The sequence below is a fragment of the Protopterus annectens genome, chromosome 8.part0, assembly GCF_019279795.1.
Source record: "Protopterus annectens isolate FY-2018-M chromosome 8.part0, PAN1.0, whole genome shotgun sequence".
Lineage (NCBI taxonomy): Eukaryota > Metazoa > Chordata > Ceratodontiformes > Protopteridae > Protopterus > Protopterus annectens.
Window position 1 is genome coordinate 1,857,657,817 of NC_056741.1, and position 18,575 is coordinate 1,857,676,391.

General features: G+C 38.6%; 1 protein-coding gene across 3 annotated transcripts in view; it reads left to right on the forward strand.

Moving 5' to 3' along the window:
• Positions 1-484: 484 nt before the first annotated feature.
• Positions 485-18,575, forward strand: part of LOC122809679 (gastrula zinc finger protein XlCGF8.2DB-like) — an 81,021-nt gene continuing 62,930 nt past the window's right edge. The window contains exons 1-2 of one of the 3 annotated variants that reach the window (XM_044081352.1): positions 485-560; positions 654-681. The gene's annotated coding sequence lies outside the window, so the exon portion shown is untranslated. Of the gene's footprint in view, positions 682-18,575 lie in introns of all 3 variants that reach the window. The other 2 variants (XM_044081350.1, XM_044081349.1) reach the window with 2 other exon arrangements.

The following is an 18,575-nucleotide window of genomic DNA, read 5'->3' on the forward strand; positions in this document are numbered from 1 at the left end:
TTACTGCTGTGAGACATATATGACTATTTCTTGTCCTCTGGCTTTATTTTTTTAAACTGTACTGTAACTTGTACTAATTTGGTGGTACTTACAAGTAAATGTACTTACAAGCAGTGACAATTAAACTGAGCTACAGCTAAACAAACTACATCACAGTTAATAGTTTATTTCCCAGTTACGATAATTTCAGTCAGTGGTAAAGTAATAATATATGTATTGTTCCATGATGAAATATCTTCTCAAGTAATTGTATCTACTGGTTAGTTTCATAGTTGAACTCAATTATTATTATTGTTATTATTTTCTGCCAGAAAATACAGACTACATCAAACCAATCCACATATCTGTCACAATGGTTTATACACAATAAGACGGCAACTCAATGTATCATATGAATATTAACAACTTAAGCTTTGAGATTTAATGCAGTATTATAAAGGGAGGCAGCAGAGAGCAGGAAATGCATTTCTGTCTCAGGAAGCAATTGAAGCTAAGACCGTGGAAAGCAGAGCTGAGGGATGAATAAGAAACACCATTGATGCAAACCTCTGTATATGTCTGTAATGCCCTTTTTATTTCTAGCTCAGTACTTATATGATTATTTGTGCAGTTCTGTTTTTTTTATTAAACTCAATTTGTTTTTCAACCTAAAGCAGGTGAAGGAAAAAGGCAGCAGAGAAGGTAAATTTCTTCATTTTTACTAGTTTTATGTTAAAAATATTTCATTTTAAATCTATTTATTTTAATTCAGGTCTAAATGTCTATCCAAGGTGGGGTGGGAAAAAAGAACTGGATGCAGGCATCTGTGATGGAGCTTTTAATTCTAGGGAATGACTCCCTATTACAAGTTAGGATTGTAAATAATTGAGCAAAATGTGACCAGTGTGTGTGTTTGTGTGTGTGTGTGTGTGTGTGTGTGTGTGTGTGTGTGTGTGTGTGTGTGTGTGTGTGTGTGTGTGTGTGTGTGTGTGTGTACATACATATATATATATATATATATATATATATATAGAGAGAGAGAGAGAGAGAAAGAGAGAGAGATGTGTCATAATATCCAGATTTCAAGACATACTGAATAAGCAAAGGCAATTCAGTGATTCATTAATATGTTTAAGCTGCATTTCTTAATCTCACAAGTCAGTGCTGTGTATGAGATGTTGGGCTCGTGTAGAGAGAAAACTGCAGTTGTTTTAGCTTGCAGTTAAGCAACCATGTGGACCTTTCTCTAGTTTAACTGCAGGTCATAAAATATTTCCTTGCCTGCTTGCACAAGGTGTCACTCTTTATGTGTAGCATCTCGGGCAACATACTTGCTTGTGATGGCACATCTGCCGTTTGGTGGAGGGCGAATAATTGCATTCTTCCTCCTGTGCTGCTAGAAAAGTTTTGCTCCAAAGAAACTCCAGCACCTCTACCCTATGACAGTAAGTAAACAGCCTGTTCTGTGTCAAAATGTCTGATGAGACTTGCTGCTTCTTAATTTCTGACCACAGTTTTTTCCAGCCATGTTAGACCAATAAAAGCATTGCTTGCACTTATTGGCAAACATTTAAGGCATGTAGCATACATTAGTCATGTGCAGTAATATATGTTTAAAATTAGAAAAAAGTGAGTTAAGCAACTTTCACTGTTAGCCACTTTTTCAGTTATAAAGCACTAGTGACATAAATAATACCGCAGGTCTCCCCTGAAAAGAGGGTTCTAGCCTAGTGGGACTAACCCAGTGAAAGAGAGCAGATAGAAGGGTTTTACTATGCCAGTCTCTGAAACTCTAATTTTCAGTTGCATTTTCTATGCACAGTTCAAATAACTGTAAATTTAAGTCATTGTATAAATGAAGCACACCTCAAATAGCTAATTAATTGTAAAGCCAATTACAAATTAATAAAAAAACAATAAAATACATGCAAAATAAAAATGAAATAACAATTAGATGTTTCTAGTTATAGTCTTTGTTAAATTCAAATGATCTGACTGCATTATATCTCAAAAAAGGATAGCCTCTTTATGCAAAGTCAAATTATATACAGAATACCTAAATCTGACACTCCCTGTACTTTGATCTAACCCATAAGTTCTTAAACCACACACCTGCTGATAATGTGATGCCAAATGGTTTTCTAGCCTGTTATATTTGATGTCTCTTAAATGTTCTTGAACTTCCATTTAACATTTTCTCTCCTATACATTTGAATCTACATGCGTATCTAAAAGCATTATGAGAATATATATATATATATATATATATATATATATATATATATATATATATATATATATATATAGGTTCCGTTCAGAAGCTCGAAATACTGAAATCTCGAATTTCAGTATTTCAAGCAAGCGAATCCACATAATAGCAAAAGTTTAGAAGTCACGAAATTTAAAATCTCGAATACCGGAGGTTTTGAATTTCCTGCTTCTAAAGTTCCGTTATGGATGGTTATGTATTCAGGTAAGTGTGTGTGTGTGTGTGTGTGTGTGTGTGTGTGTGTGTGTGTGTGTGTGTGTGTGTGTGTGTGTGTGTGTGTGTTAAGGGGTTTGGGTAGGGGCTGTGGTGTGTGTCAGTGTGTTTTGTTGCTGTGATGTGTGTGTGCGAAGAGAAAATAGCTTGTGTGGTGATGTTTTGTGTGTGTTTGTATGTAGTGCGACCTCGGAGTGAGAATATTTAAGTAGGGGGGTGCAGCCCCCCACATGGAGGGTGCAGGGGGGCTTGCCTTCATGTAGTAGAGTGATTGTGTGTGTTTGTGTAGTGGATGGTGTGTGTGTGTGTGTGTGTGTGTGTGTGTGTGTGTGTGTGTGTGTGTGTGTGTGTGTGTGTGTGAGTGTGTGTGTGTAGTAAAACCGCGAAATTCAAACCTTCCGGTATTCGAGGTTTTGAATTTTGCAGTTTTTAGTTTTCGTTGTTTTGTGGATTCCACTTCTTGGGCTCGAGATACTGAAATTCGAGATTTCAGTATTTCCAGCTTCTGAAGTGAATCCACATATATATATATATATATATATATATATATATATATATATATATGTACACACACACACACACACACACACACACACACACACACACACACATACACACAATTTTTTCAGTTAACTTTTTTCCATTTATTTTTCAAAATTTGGCACTGCAGACGAGAGCAGACATTGCAGTTGCAACACAGGAAAGTACCATGATGTAGTTCAGTGTATAAACTGCCTTTCAGCTTAAGGTTGTATTAAAGAACCATGATTAAAGATGTTTCCAACATTTCTGTTTTTAAAGTAATACTAGGCTGTGTACAAAAGATTATCATGACAAATAAAATAACTGTACCACTAACCAGCTTCTTTTCATCAAATTAACAGTTTTCTCACCTAGTAATTTATTTTCCTTGACAAAATAAACATGATTTTTATCATATGCCTTCCCAAATCTAAAGACATAATTATTTTCTTTACTGATAGGAAGTAATAAATTTGAGACAGCACCTTTAGTCAGAGTAGACACTATGTTATAAACTGTTAAAATCTCATTCATTTAGTAATCCCCTTTTCACATGGAGTGCATGCAATATATTGGGCTAGCTATAATCTTTTGGAAAGCTGTCCCATCTTAAACTTCTCACCTCATGTGGTGATGTTAGTCTCCTGCCTATGATGTGTGACATTATTGTAAATAGCTCTGCAGTTAGTTAGTTAATTAACCAGGGAACAGCTCTGATCCACATGGATGTATTTCAGGGTCAACCTGGGTCTTCAAAGAACACTGCACAGAAAAGAAAAGAAATAACAGTAATTTACTGGAAGACAGAAAGTAGGTAAACAATTGCAAAGTGAAAATTTTAAGGCGAATACTCATATATAAATAAGATTGGCTTTCAGATTAGTCTTTGCATCTTATTTGTATTAGTATTTAGTTGATTTTGTTTTCTTTTAGAAGTAATTGGGCTATATATCATTTGCAGACCCTCCTAGTCAGGAAACAATTAAATATACAGAGATGGAGTTTTGGATAGATAGCCACCCAGCCTTGGAAGCTCTCTGTTCTAAGAGAGAGTAGCTGTTGTTTGACTAATGAGTTCTTGTCCTATTCCACTGCTTCTCAAAATTGTAGCAAGGTCTTTTTGAGATTATATTTAATAATTTGTTCAGTTAATATTAATGATTTCAAGAAGCAAGTAAGGAGAAGTAAGGTCCTTTCAAGTTTCAAGAGGCACATTTGACATCCTACATAACATATAAAGTTGAGTATATTTGGGTGCAAACTATTTGACATATGTGGCCCACTCCTCTGGGAAAAGAAGAGAAATAGCCATCTTAATCATATACAAGAGTGACAAAAGAGTTATTGATGTCTGGCAACACAATGGTTGAAGACTTGGTGGTTTCAGAAAGTAGATTGGTACTACTTGGTGGCTTTTAGTGGGTAGATTAGTATTACTTGGTGACTTTCAGTGAGTAGCTTGGTGCTTCACTAATTGAAGTAGATTTAGTTTATGTTTTCCTTGCTTGTCTGATGGTTAGACTATGTATATGGACTGGGTTGTAGGTGACATTATCCCAAGGGGAGATGCTAATTGTCTCACTGAGGCAAGCAATACAGATGTAGTAAATATGCCTTGTTTATTGTCTTTAAATAAACACCTTCACACTACTTCAGTCCACTAAGACTAAATAAATGGGTGGAGTTACATTTCCAACACCTGAAATCACTGTTTTAAGCTTCTTATTCCCCAATGACAAAAATCAACATGCGTACAGACTGAATGTATTGGTCTAATTCTCTTCTGTTGAGGATACAGAACCTTGAGTTGACTCATGCTATACACTCCCAACATGCAACCTTCTTTGTGAAACTGAGCTCCCATTAGAGCCTCTGTCCTGCTTTCAGGCTTCTGAGTCCCAATCAGTTAAACTGCTAAAGAGTTGCTATTACACATAAGGTTGAGGCTTAAGGGGTTAACTATTAGTAATTCTCATGCTTGTAATGCTATTTGGAATACACAAAAGATCACTTGCATCGAAGATGCAGCCAGAAACTTGCAAGCTTATATCTGACTGGGGCTAAACAACTTATGCATCTGCAAGACTGCCTAAGGATATGTCCTGTGCAGTAAGAAGGTTCAGAAAAAAAGACTGAAATTCAGTTAGAGAAAAAAGGTGCTGGAACTAGTTAGTCCTAATCCTATAAATGGCTAAAAACCTAGTGTTTCACCTGTAGCTAAACAGAGGAGAGCTCAGGGAGTGGGTGACCTACCTATTAAGTGTACAAAATATGGGTTTTGACATGATGTCTGACTTGCCTTCAGTGTTTGCCAGAGCTTGGGAAGAAGAGGTCCCCCAGCCACAGAAACATGCTGCTGTGGTTAAGGTGCTAAAAGCATAATAAACCTGCCTTATGACTGGTCTCACGTTGACTCATTTCTTGGCTTAATGTGACCACAAGAACCTTATGAGCATCTGAGTCTGCTGACTTCAAGATATTCTGATCAGGCTTATATCAAGAAAGATCCCTTTCTGATCCTTAGATTAGACATAGACAAAGCTTTCAATCAGTTGAAATCAGACCATTTATTTGTAGTTCTAAGGAGGTAGTATTTCCATAAGTAACTATTCAAATGTATGAAGGAATTACATTAGGACACTATTACTGAGGTAAAATTATATCAGCACATCTACAGTAGTATTCAGGTGAGCAAGAGCACAAAACAAGGATTCCTGCTATCTCATTTGTTATTTGCCCTAATGAGTGAATCTTTTGCACAGGCTGTGAGAAAGGATAATGACATTTGAGGATTAGTAGATGGAGATAGTGATTATAAATCTAATATCTTTGTTCATGACTTGAGGCTGTTTTAACTTAACTGAGAAATATGTTTTGATATCTTCTGGGGTATCTTGTATCTGGGAACTTAGTTGGGTATTCTTTAAATGGAGACAAAACAGAGGTGTTGGATCTTAGATATATTCTTTATGTGAACATAAAAAGAAAGTGCAGTTTGAAACATGGAGCTACGTCCTTTAAATATCTCATGGTGTATCTTGTGTGTTCATACTAGGAAGTCATAAAACTAAACTTTGGAGAAGAACTGTAATCTGCTGTGTAATATGTCCATCACTGGAAGCCATTGACTGTTGTTCTGCAGCAAATACTCTTGGTAACACCGAGGACTCTTACCTCCAAACACTTATATGTATTGAGATCTACAGGGACTAGTCCCTCATATTATCAGTTGAAAGTGAAAGAAACTACTTTTAAATTTTGTCTGAAGGCCAGATAAACCCAGTCTTGCCTCAAAATATCATCGAAGTCCAACTGCACTAGAGAGCTTTTGACTTCCCAAAGTGGAAATATATGTCAGAACAGTCAGGCTTCTTCTCTAGTTAACAATGGAATAAAAGTCTGAATTAAGTATAGACAGCTACTGTGAGATGTTGAATTCACTATGACTCCTCAAAACATCCAAGCTTGTATCACAACTAACTAGCAGCTATTTCACGTAATTGACAACATGAGAACACAAACCCCCATAACACATGTACTTACACTTGTCAATTACAAATGAAATAAAATAATAAACATATATTTTTTATTATTTATTTATTTATTTATTGGAGGGAGCCCTCCACACTATCTTGCTTCATTTTTCTCACTCGCAGGTCATTAATGCCTGGAAAAAGAATGAGCACTGACAGTAAATGAAAAACCTGTGTTGCTTTTTTCTTGGAGGCTGGTGAGATCTGTGCATCCAAAAGACATATTTCAGCAATAACTAGTGAGTGGGTATGAGTATATTGAAGAGTTACCCATAGTTGGGGTGGTTTGATCACGAGGGTGGAGCCCAAGTGATCAAGCCAACCATGGGTAAATCTTCACTATACCCAAATCCACGAGTCAGTTACTGCTATTATGCAATGCTATTATTTAAGAAAGAAATTACTTTTCTTAACTAATGTCTTTTGTATAACTGTGCTGTGGTGTTCCGCTGTGCTCTTTTTGCATTCTTCCTTGTTCATTGATGTAATGTGCATGCATATGGGACTTACATTCCCATGCTTGCAGAGTATATCAGTGCTGTGGAAAGTAAGCAACAGAGAAAGGAAGATCTCCATGAAAAAAAATATATAAAATCTGGATAGTTTAGAGATATAAGAGAGGACAAGGCAAAAATACAAGGAAAATCAGGTATGCTTCTTTAGTTTGGCAGAACATACATGATTTGCCTTTCATGCGTAGCTCTTAACTTCTTAGCTCAAGAAATGTCACAGAGCCTTAAATAAGGGTGACAAAGGTCCCTACTTTAAGTGTTGCTCTTATAAACTTAGAAAGCTGCTAGAATAAGAGGATTTATGCTATCATGCATTGTTTAAAATGCATTGCCATTATATATCGTGCATTGTTTAAAATGCATTGTCATTATTTAATGACATAACTTCTCAGTGATTTGCCAGAAACCCACAAATTTTATGAGGGACAGACCTAAAATACGAGACAAAATTTTGGACATTGTGAAAATCTGGACACTTGAAACATATACTTCCAGAGCTCATAATAACAAAAGAATGTCCTGTTGCACTTAAGCAACTGGACATTTTTCTATTGGTATATGCTTGATTTATAACAGGCATGCTCTTTGGGCTGACCAATCAGCTAGCAGGTTTTTGAATACTAATAAGCTATCATTGCATAATTAGAGGATTAATATGTCTCTGCTATGTGAAGCAAGCAGTGAAGCAACAACAACAACCACAAGCTGATATGCTTGAGCAGCTGTGATGAGCAACTGGCCATAAACCTGGCATGATAGCCAAGTGCCAGGGTAATGGTGGTCCCCATGGAATCACAAGGATGTCTTTTAAATACAGGATGGTCAGGGTCACTAGTGGGATTATCAGTCCATTACAGGAGCTGCACACAGAAGTGTTACTTCGTCCTCCTAGTATGACCTCCATCCTTGCTGTAGTTCCTAACTTGTTGAGAGCGTTTGGAAGCTGAAAGGATTATGGAATAATAAGTAGGAATCAAATATTTGGTCTTAAAGAGAAGTGAGAGCAAATAAATTAGCAATTGCGACTAGCCCATAAATATACGCTGCCCTAGGTGTACTGGTGTAATGTCCCTTAGACCTGCGAGAAATGGAGCCCAGGAATGAGGGGGAAGGATTTTGCCAAATCTGAACTTCTGAGTAGCTTTGCTGTTTGCACCCCACCCAAAAAAAAAAGATATAGTGAAGGTTGTTTTCTTGGCCCATTAGCGGTAGGTAGTGTTTAACATGATGTTATTTCAGTAATTATCTACAGTAATATTTGTGTCATAAAGGGGTGGTTACTTTCTTAGAATAAATTTAGATGCAGAGATAATTTATATTATTTATTTGTATTTACATGAAGATGTGATTTATATTATTTGTATTAAGGTGCACATATTTGCTATTAGTGTTATTAGTTGTAAATCTTAATGACTGAGGCAATAGGTAGCAAGCAGGGCTTGTAATTTGATGTAGGTATTTAAAGATGGGAACCTGGTCTGTTGTTTTACTTATTTAAATTTTGGTAATACAGACTTTTTTTGAATAATGACAGTTTTGTATTTCACTGTTTAAGCTGGGTCAATAATCACTCTTCTGTCATATTATCACTCACAGTTTTTTGAAATCAATAAACAGGCTTGGTCACTCACCTCTTTAGCCAGACACTGGATGGGATGCATAGTACACCAGCATTCCCACCACATATCACCACCACCCCTATCCCAACATACTACTGACAGTTGCAATTTGCAAGTTAGTAACATGTGTGATGCTCTCTGCTCTCTCCTTCTCAGCTAGCCAGGGACCAAAAGCTATAGCTTATTTATGATATCACAAACATGCTGATTCAGTACTTTTTAGTCAATGTCCGTCCATGACAGAGGATAGAGTATTCATCCAGTCACCAAAAAAAAAAAAAAAAAAAAAATATATATATATATATATATATATATATATATATATATATATATATATATATATATATATATATATTACTGATTAAATGTATATGTTGCAAAATCCAAATATTTGCTCAACATTGGGATGAACTTATCAAGTCCTGGTATAAAAAAAATACACATTTATTCACAAGATGCTCAACCTATTTAAAATAGTAAAAAAATCTGAACTTTAATTTGTACTGAAGGTATAGCACAGCAGTAGTGGTTAACCATATATGTCTGATAAATCAGGAAGTAATAATAAGGAAAGCTGTGCTGAAGTAAAATGCAAGCCATAATTTTCCACTATATTTTAGGCAACTTTCTACAAAATAGTTGTGAAGTGAAGCATGGAAGAGTTGAAATATCCAGTTTCCCATAATTTGCAAATGCAAGTAGTACATTCCAGATAAAGTGCAAACCAATGTGTCTGTTGTATGTTTCAAATCTATACACAGAAAATATCAAAGGTGCAAGGCTATGTTTGTCAGGTGTAATATATATGTGTATATATATATATATATATATATATATATATATATATATATATATATATATATATATATATGGATCTATATGACTACATCGACATTTCAGAAGAACGACACTCACTTCTTCTACACAAAATCATCGACCGCTCATATCATCGACATTTCAGGTATGCGATGTTTACGTCTCCGACAATAAAATACAATGCCCAAGCAGTAAATGACAACGCTGTTAATGTAAATTGTAAATAGTCATGTAACACCCTACTTGTGTCAACACAGAAACAAGTGCTAACATGGGTCCTGCAAGGGGGAAGTAAAGGATATGATATTGCGGATTTTAGTATGGGTAGATTTTGATGCTTTTGACTTGAGCTCCTGCATTTTTTGGTGGACTAATGCTTGGACTTTCGATAAGAAGCCTATATATATATATATATATATATATATATATATATATATATATATATATATATATATATATATATATATATATATATATATATATATATATATATATATAGTGTGTGTATATATATACCCATACTAAAATCCGCAATATCATATCCTTTACTTCCCCCTTGCAGGACCCATGTTAGCACTTGTTTCTGTGTTGACACGAGTAGGGTGTTACGTGACTATGTACAATTTACATTAACAGCGTTGTCATTTACTGCTTGGGCATTGTATTTTATTGTCGGAGACATAAACATCGCATACCTGAAATGTCGATGATATGAGCAGTCGATGATTTCGTGTCAAAGAAGTGAGTGTCGTTCTTCTGAAATGTCGATGTAGTCATATAGATCCATATATATATATATATATATATATATATATATATATATATATATATATATTAGTTTGGTGGTTTTCAGTATTTTTCTTTCAGATTTTTATTATTTTAGGATGCTGCTTTGTAATCTAAACAAAAATGCAAATGCTCTGCTTAAATACATTTTAGTACAATGACTATGTAAGTACTTTTTATACCGAAGTGCACCATGATAAAGGCCATGGTTTGTGAGTCAGTGCTGCTTAGATGAAAATCTGAAAATATCGATTTGCTATATGGAAATTTGGCACAGTTAAATTTTCTAGTATAATCACTGGATTATAATTTTGGCAATTAGCCTGTATTTTGAAATAAACTTTCAGAGCAACTATACTAACTCACTCACTTCTTGAATAATGTCTCTGTCATTTCTCAGTTCCATCCTATAAGAAAATTACACACTTACTGTGCAAAATTACTATTTAGGACAGGATTGCACAAATAACCTGGTGTCCGTTCATGACTGCCCAGATTCATGGTATTTTGGAATGAAGCCCTAACTACAGCCCAGGTAAGCAATGTTTGATTCATTGCAAGTGCATCTAAGGGAACATTTAGAGGAGGGTGTTACTGGGTGGCTGTCAGATGCTCACTCATCCTCATCGGGGGAGGTTGTTTGGTCCATGACACTGGTGAGAGCTATAAGTGGCTGGGTGGATCTCCTCCTTGTAAGAGGCTGTAGTGGCTTATGCCATGTTGAGTAGGGACTTCCCTGATGAGCTGTAGAAACAGGAAGTGTGTTTGGGAGTATGCCTGTCTCTCTCTCTCTCCAACCAGGTAAGTATTGTGAGCCTGCAGGACAGCTAGAGGAAGGGTAAGACTGATCCAAAGAACCTGCAGCTGGCCTCCTCCCTACTACCTAACTCTCATTGTGGGGGAAGGATTAGCCATTTGGGTTTCCATGGTAAACGCAAATGGGATGAAGGACTGTCACCTACCCCAGGAATGTCTGGCTCCCCACAAGCAGAATAAATGCACTAGTAGGTAGTAGAGCCACTGGGAAGACATGTTCTGGAAATGGGAGAGGAGAATAAAAAACATAACCTGATGTAGCTCATGATGCTATATCCCACAGATGACATGTTGACAATATAGGCCCAAAATATTGAAAACTAGTGAAATTGTAAGCAAACTATCTCTACATTAGAAGAAGGTTCACAAACTAGTGATTCTTAATGCTTTTAAACCAGCTTGTCATTGTATTTGTTTTAAGGCTGCACCTTGTGAATGGAACAGTTCTGTTTTGAAGGATGATTTCTTGCTTATCGGGACGGGACAAAGGCAAGATCATATTTCAGGACAAGAACTGTACAAAGACTGACATGTGCTGTGTTTCAGGAAGGTACATCCCAGAGATGACATACTGAGAATCTGCACAGAAACGATGTAAAACACGCAAAGCTACAGACAAATGGTTACCAGATTAACCACAGTCTAATAACTGTGACACTTGCAGTAACTGTGGACCATTGTTTCAGAATACTTATTTTAGGTCATCATCTTTTGAACAATAGCAGTCTCACTGGCAATTCTGTTCCTGTTTGTACTTAGAGGAGTGGTTTAAGGCAGTAACTTGTAGTCTATTGGCCATTTTGGGTCATTTCCTGTCTTTTCCAGCCCCCTGCTATAAAGCGCGTTTTAGCGCGCTTTAGCGCAGAGTTGCCACTGTTGCACACTAGGGCAGCGCCGGTTAAGCAGGTTTAAACTATTCGGGCTACCTAAAGTCCACTCTTCAAATTTTCCCTTAAAACTACCTTCCTCGAACTATACTACTGATCTAATCAGCGTATCCTATAACTAAAAAGATCATCTCTACTTGACTCCAAGTAGACTATTCTCTATCTGTTAAACCTAGCACTTGCTCCTACAGTACTTATTACCTTGATACGGCACTCTTGTCATAGATAGTACCCCAAAAAGGCAAACCCCCATTTCTCGGTCACCCAAGTCCCCCTGAATCTCTTTTAAAGTTTTTTGTCTATTCCTTCTAGCATGTCGAGGGATCAGTTGCTAGTGTCCTCTCCTGCTCAGCTGGTGAACCTGGGAATATTGAGGCAATGTTACAATTGCCTCATGTACACAGACAACCCTCTCCTCCTCCCACAAAACACAAATACATGCGAGAGATGCAACTATACGGCCAAACTGGAGGCTGAGCTCTCTCAACATAGGACTGGCAAGACCAGTCAGGAGGAGAAGGTTACCACACACACTATAGACCCAGTCTCACATAGTACCATCACAACCTCAAATCATACACATAAACACACAAAGACATACTCGGAGGCTCTGATCAAAAATCTACCAAAACAGCAGAGGCCACCAAAGCAGACACCCAAACAACCACCACCTCAGAACACAACACCTGCAACACATAGACCTCACAGTCAGAGTGTCAAACAGTCACAGCCCTTAAGGCCAAACACAATGCCAGACACACTAGTCATTGGTGACTCCATAGTCAGACACACTGACGTCCCGCTCACCAGACTGAGTAAGGGGAAGGTCACAGTAAGCTGCCTGTCGGGCGTTAGAATCCGCCACATAACGCAAGCACTCAGGTCTCTCAACAGCAGGTACAAATACGACTCAGTCATTGTCCACGCTGGTGTAAATGACCTGAGACGTACCTCCTTGGACTACATGAAAAGAGACATTGAGGAGCTCTCTGATTATGTAGCCCAGGCAGGTATGACCCTGACCTTGAGCAGTATCCTACCTTCACCAAGAATGATGCCACAATACAGCGATAAGATGATCAGCTTTAACAATTGGCTTAAACTCTGGTGTCATTCAAAGGGGATCCAATGTCTGTCTGCCTGGGATGACATGCTGGACAAGCCACGCTGCTTCGCAAGGGACGGCTTGCACCTGTCACCCTGGGATTCCGGATATTGGCAAAGGCTCTTGCCACCCCATAGTGCCTTTTTAGGCAAGGCTCAAATTCTAAACCTACCACCCTAGAACACAAAAAGGAAAAAACTAAGGGTAATGCTGCTCAATGCCAGAAGTCTAAATCTCAAAATGCACGCACTCGAGGCCCTTCTCAGTATGGAGAACATCGATGTCTGTGCTGTGACAGAAACCTGGTTCAAGGCTCCTGAGAGCACCCCAGCACTATCAGGTTTTACCTCATGTCATGCGTTCCGGCCCCAAAATCTGGACAATACCAAGAAAGGAGGGGGGGTATCCATATTCATCAAGGACGCCCACACCTCAAGACTGGTGGCAACGCACGATGCATCGGAGACCATCCAGGTGCAATTAACCATAGGCAAGACTGCGCTGCAAATTGTAGCATGTTACAGGCCACCCTCACAAACTCAGGAACCTCACATGGCCTTCCTGAAAACACTAGAGGGGATAAATGTATCACCAAACACCATCATACTAGGTGACTTCAATTACCCTAATATAGACTGGGAACACTACTCAAGCCCAAACACTCTAGCCCAAAAGTTCCTGGAATTCATAAACTCAAATGCCATGGAACAACTAGTCACCGTCCCCACAAGAGGAGAAAACATACTTGATCTCATCATCACGAACATGGGAGCACAATGTTCAACACCGGAAGTATACCCCTCACTGGTGAGATCAGATAACAACCTAATCTCGTTAGAGGGCCTAATCTCACTAGCACCTGAAATATAAAAGACCACAGTAAAGAACTTCTTGAAAGCCGACTTCACACTTCTAAAGACTAGTGTGGTCTCCTTTAAGGGCCCCGAGCCGGCGGAAAACAGTACTCAAGCCGCTGAATCACTTACAAATGCCTTCTACCAGCACCTGCAGGACTGCATGGATAAGGCAATCCCAAGCAAAACAAAGACTCTTTGTACCAAAGGCAAGCGCCCAGTCTGGTGGACCCCAGCCATAAACAAACTCTACAACAAAAGGAGGAAGCTACTACAAGATAGAGCAAAATCCTTAAAAGGTAAGACACCCTTGATCACTATAAGTAATAAACTAAGAGCTCTCATAAAATCATCCAAAGCAAATTTTGAGAGAAAAATAGCTAAAGACTCAAAAGACAATCATAAGGCCTTCTTTAGCTATGTTAGAAACCTGGGAGGAAACTCCCAGTTATGCTCAGAACTAGTTCAAAATGATGTGAAGATTACTGATCCTACAGACATTGCCAACATACTGGCTGACAGGTTCAGTGCAAACTCCACTCCCCAAAAGGAGAGATATCTATACCAAACGATTGCAGCCCCCCAAACATCTCTAACGCCCAAGTGAGAACTGCTCTCTCCAAAGCAAAAAACACAGCATCCATGGGACCTGATGGTGTCCCCGGCTGTGTGCTCCACGAACTCAACAAGGAATTAAACCCACAGCTAGGATAGCTGTTTAATCATAGTCTCACCTCCGGATACGTACCCAGGGAGTGGCGCACTGCAACTGTGGTCCCACTTCACAAAGGCGGTGCCTCCACCGACCCTGGAAATTACCGGCCCATTAGCTTGACAAGCCTTATCTGCAAAGCCATGGAGAGGATCATAATGGACCTCATAAACAAAGACATAGGGAATTTGCAGACTTTGGATCCAACTCAGTTTGGCTTTGTCAAAGGCAGATCATGCCTTTTAAACTTGATTGACTTTTTCGAAACAGTCACCAAAGCCATTGATGAGGGAAAGGCAGTCCATACAGCCTACCTCGATCTGGCGAAGGCCTTCAATACAATACCCCACTCGGGTATCATTGAAAAACTCATTAGCTTAAATGTTAACCCATACATCACAAGATGGGTTGCAAACTGGCTGAGTGACAGAACCCACAGGGTCAGAGTTGCTGGCGCCATGTCAGACTCAAAGCCTGTCACAAGTGGTGTCCCACAGGGCTCAGTCCTGGGCCCACTCTTGTTTGGCATCTACTTTTCCAAGTACAAGCAAACACAGGAGGGTTATGGCTGACAAAGTTTGCAGATGACTGCAAACTGGGCCATAGTAGAAAACACATCTGACACAGATATCCTTCAGAAGGGTCTCACAGAAACGGATAACTGGTGCCAGAGCCATGGCCTAAAGTTAAATGCCAAAAAATGCATAGTCATACCCTTTGGGAAAAACAAGGTTACCCCTAGCTACCAAATAGGTGGCAATCCACTGAGCACAGAAGAAGTTATCAGGGACCTGGGGACCCAGGTTGATAGTAGTCTGTCATTCGACACCCATGTAGCTAAAGTAGTTAGGAAGACCTTCTACATTGCCCACCTTATCATGAAGGGATTCTCATCTAGATCAAGGGAGGTCATAGTCTCCCTATACTCATCACTCATCAGACCAATGATTGAGTACAATGCCCCATTTGGAATGTATCTGACCCGACACTTGCAGCAGCTGGAGAGGCCACAAAAGTTCCTCACCAAAAGGATAAAGGGTCTCAAAATCTGTCCTATGCTGCCCGACTGAAAGAACTCCAGCTCTATTCAGTCGCTTACCGCTTGCTCAGAGGTGACCTTTGCCTAACATACAAGGCCATGTCAAACCCAGATTTGATGAATATGCTTCACCTCAAAAAATCTAGATCCGTCAGAGCCACAAGGGCAGGAGACTTAAACCTCGACACGGCTATTAATAGGACGTGCTGGAGGGATAGATTCATCACCCAAAGACTCCCTATGCTGTGGAACAAAATCCCAGTATATGTGAGGCAGAGCACCTCGCTGGCCTTGTTCAAGAGAAATCTTGACCAATTGATGGGAGATTGCAGATATAACCCAGGGATTACCTCAGTGTCACTGCTCGACAGAGGCACAGCAAAATAATGGGTATAGTTCCCCATACTAAAGGGGTGGCGTAAGCCACAAAACGATGGGCTAGGCTTGTAAATGCCCTCGGGCAGATAGCCTAGTATGAACCTATGAACCTATGAACCTATCAGTAATAATTTTGGGTCATGACATAATATCTTCTTTCAAGATGGGAATGTGCTATAGCACAGATATAATGAGCAACACAAGAACATGTAAGTGGGTTGTTGAATATATATGGCAAGAATGTTAAGTAAAGGATAACTTATCTTCATTTGTTAATAGAAATAATGCAAAACTGGTGTGCTTCTCTCAGTAAGAAATCAACTTCTTAGAAGGAAAGGTGTTTCCTGTTCATGAAGAAAAAGAAGATCTTGCCACTCTGGATGGCAATTGTGGTGAAGTGGGATAGAAGCGATGCAGAACGAGGATCAAGTAGATTGCTGGACACAGTGCTGGTCTTCTTTTATTATTGCAGTATGAATATTAAAGTACTATGTGGAAGACAGTTTATTTTTACTAAGGGCCTTGAGAATGGGGGATGGACATATCCAGTGAAATTAAAAGAGAAGAGGGACAAGGACAGTAGAACTGCAGGAAGCAGGTTAGCAGGTGGTGCGGTAATGATTTTGGGCTGTTATCTTTATTTCAGGACCATTTAGAAACAGTTAATGAAAGTGCTGTTTATTTTAATTTACCCCACTATACCTTCCAATAACCTTGGAGCGCACTCACAATCAGGATCTATTCTGCAAACTCCTAGAAAAACGCTACCGTGTAATAACCACAACTTCTATCTTCTACCACCCCGACTTTGGCAGTCTCTACCTCATAATATAGAAGACCTTACTAACTACTTTAACTTCAGGCCCCAAAATTATATCTAATCAAGCAAAGCAAATGCAAATGCATCACTCCAGGCCACATCACCTGACAAACACCACTCTCCAGTATTAAGACAATTTTACTTATTCAGACCTCCAGTATTAAGACAATTTTACTTATTCAGACTTTAGCTATGTTGCCGCTTCATTTTTTTTTATTGATCTAAAACTTTACTATAATTAGCCCTTATTTGCGGAAACCTACAGCTGCAACTCATTAAAACATATCAACATCCTTGCATTATGACTTTCAGATTGTATTTATGCTGTCATTACTACATCCCTGGATTGCAACTTTCAGACTGTATTTATGCAGTCATTACTATTGATTGTTTTGTTCTTGCATCTGTTAAAGTTATACCTTGGCCATCTCCACTAGGCCTAAAATTGGTCCTTTGTGAACAGTGTCCTACCCTGGTAATAAACAAACATACATACATGCATAAATAAATAAATAAACTTGAGAATGGGGAACACCAAACTCTAGCAGCAGTGGCAAGACTGTTTAAACTGGAAGTTTTATTTGTTACAATGGATAATTTATGTTTAATGTTATCATGGTAGGTGGGCTGGTCCACAGACCTATTTTCAGGCCTGATTCAAGACAAAGGCACAAGAACAGAGGACTGTGCACGCCAAGTGATGCAATGGGGCTTGTAGTTGGGCAGGGACACTGTAGCAGTGAATGGGGAGAGTTTTTTTTTTTTTTGAAAGCTGCAGTTAAGGTTTGTAGAATAGTAATTAATGGAAGAAAGGGTACACTTTATTTTTGTACTGGGATCATATACACTTGGGAAGTGAAAATTCCCATTGTCATTGTAAGGGATAACAGCTTTAGTTGACTGGGCAAGGCAACTGGAGAATTGTTGTTTTTTTGCAACTTGTTTACAAAGCAGTGAGTATAGTAGCCATCATACCTCTCATCTTCTTAGCAGGAAAAATCTGGACAAAGCCAAATATAATGAGGGACAAAGGCCTAAAATAGGAGCAAGTTTTATATATTGCTGTTATAAACTTAGAAAGTTGCTAGAATAACAGGTTTTGCTTTAGCATGCATTTTTTGAAGGGCATGAAGTCTAAAACTCAAATGACTGTCATTATTTACTGACATCAGTCCTCAGTGATTTGCCAGAAAACCACAATTTTTTTGAAGAACAGAAAAATATGAAATAAAAATCTAGACATTTTGTTAAAATCTGGACAGTTGAGAGGTTTGGTTGCCATCAGTGTTCTGTATCTATGGAATCAGTGTGTGTGTGTGCGTGTGTGTATGTACGTGACTGTTCCTGTCTGTCTGTCTGTCTGTATGTATATGTTCATGTGTCAGAGACAGTCAAGTAAGGAGAGATTACTGGATCAAACAGTTGTGTTGTATTAAAACAGACTAGATGACAATTTAAACAAAAAATGCTCTGTCTTTGTTAATGGAGTGTAATAAGCCATCTCTGTTGAAGTTTGTTTACCATTATTCTTTGATTTAACATAAAACTGATCATTCCACTTTTCCTGTTATGATATGTAAACAGCTACTTCATCCCTCACCAAAAATGCATTTAGATACTTATTGCTAGCTAAAGAGCAAGGGATGAGGACTAGGTGTGCTGGAAATCAGTCAACAGCTGAGCCCTGAAATCACTTCAGTAGGCCCACAGCCCAC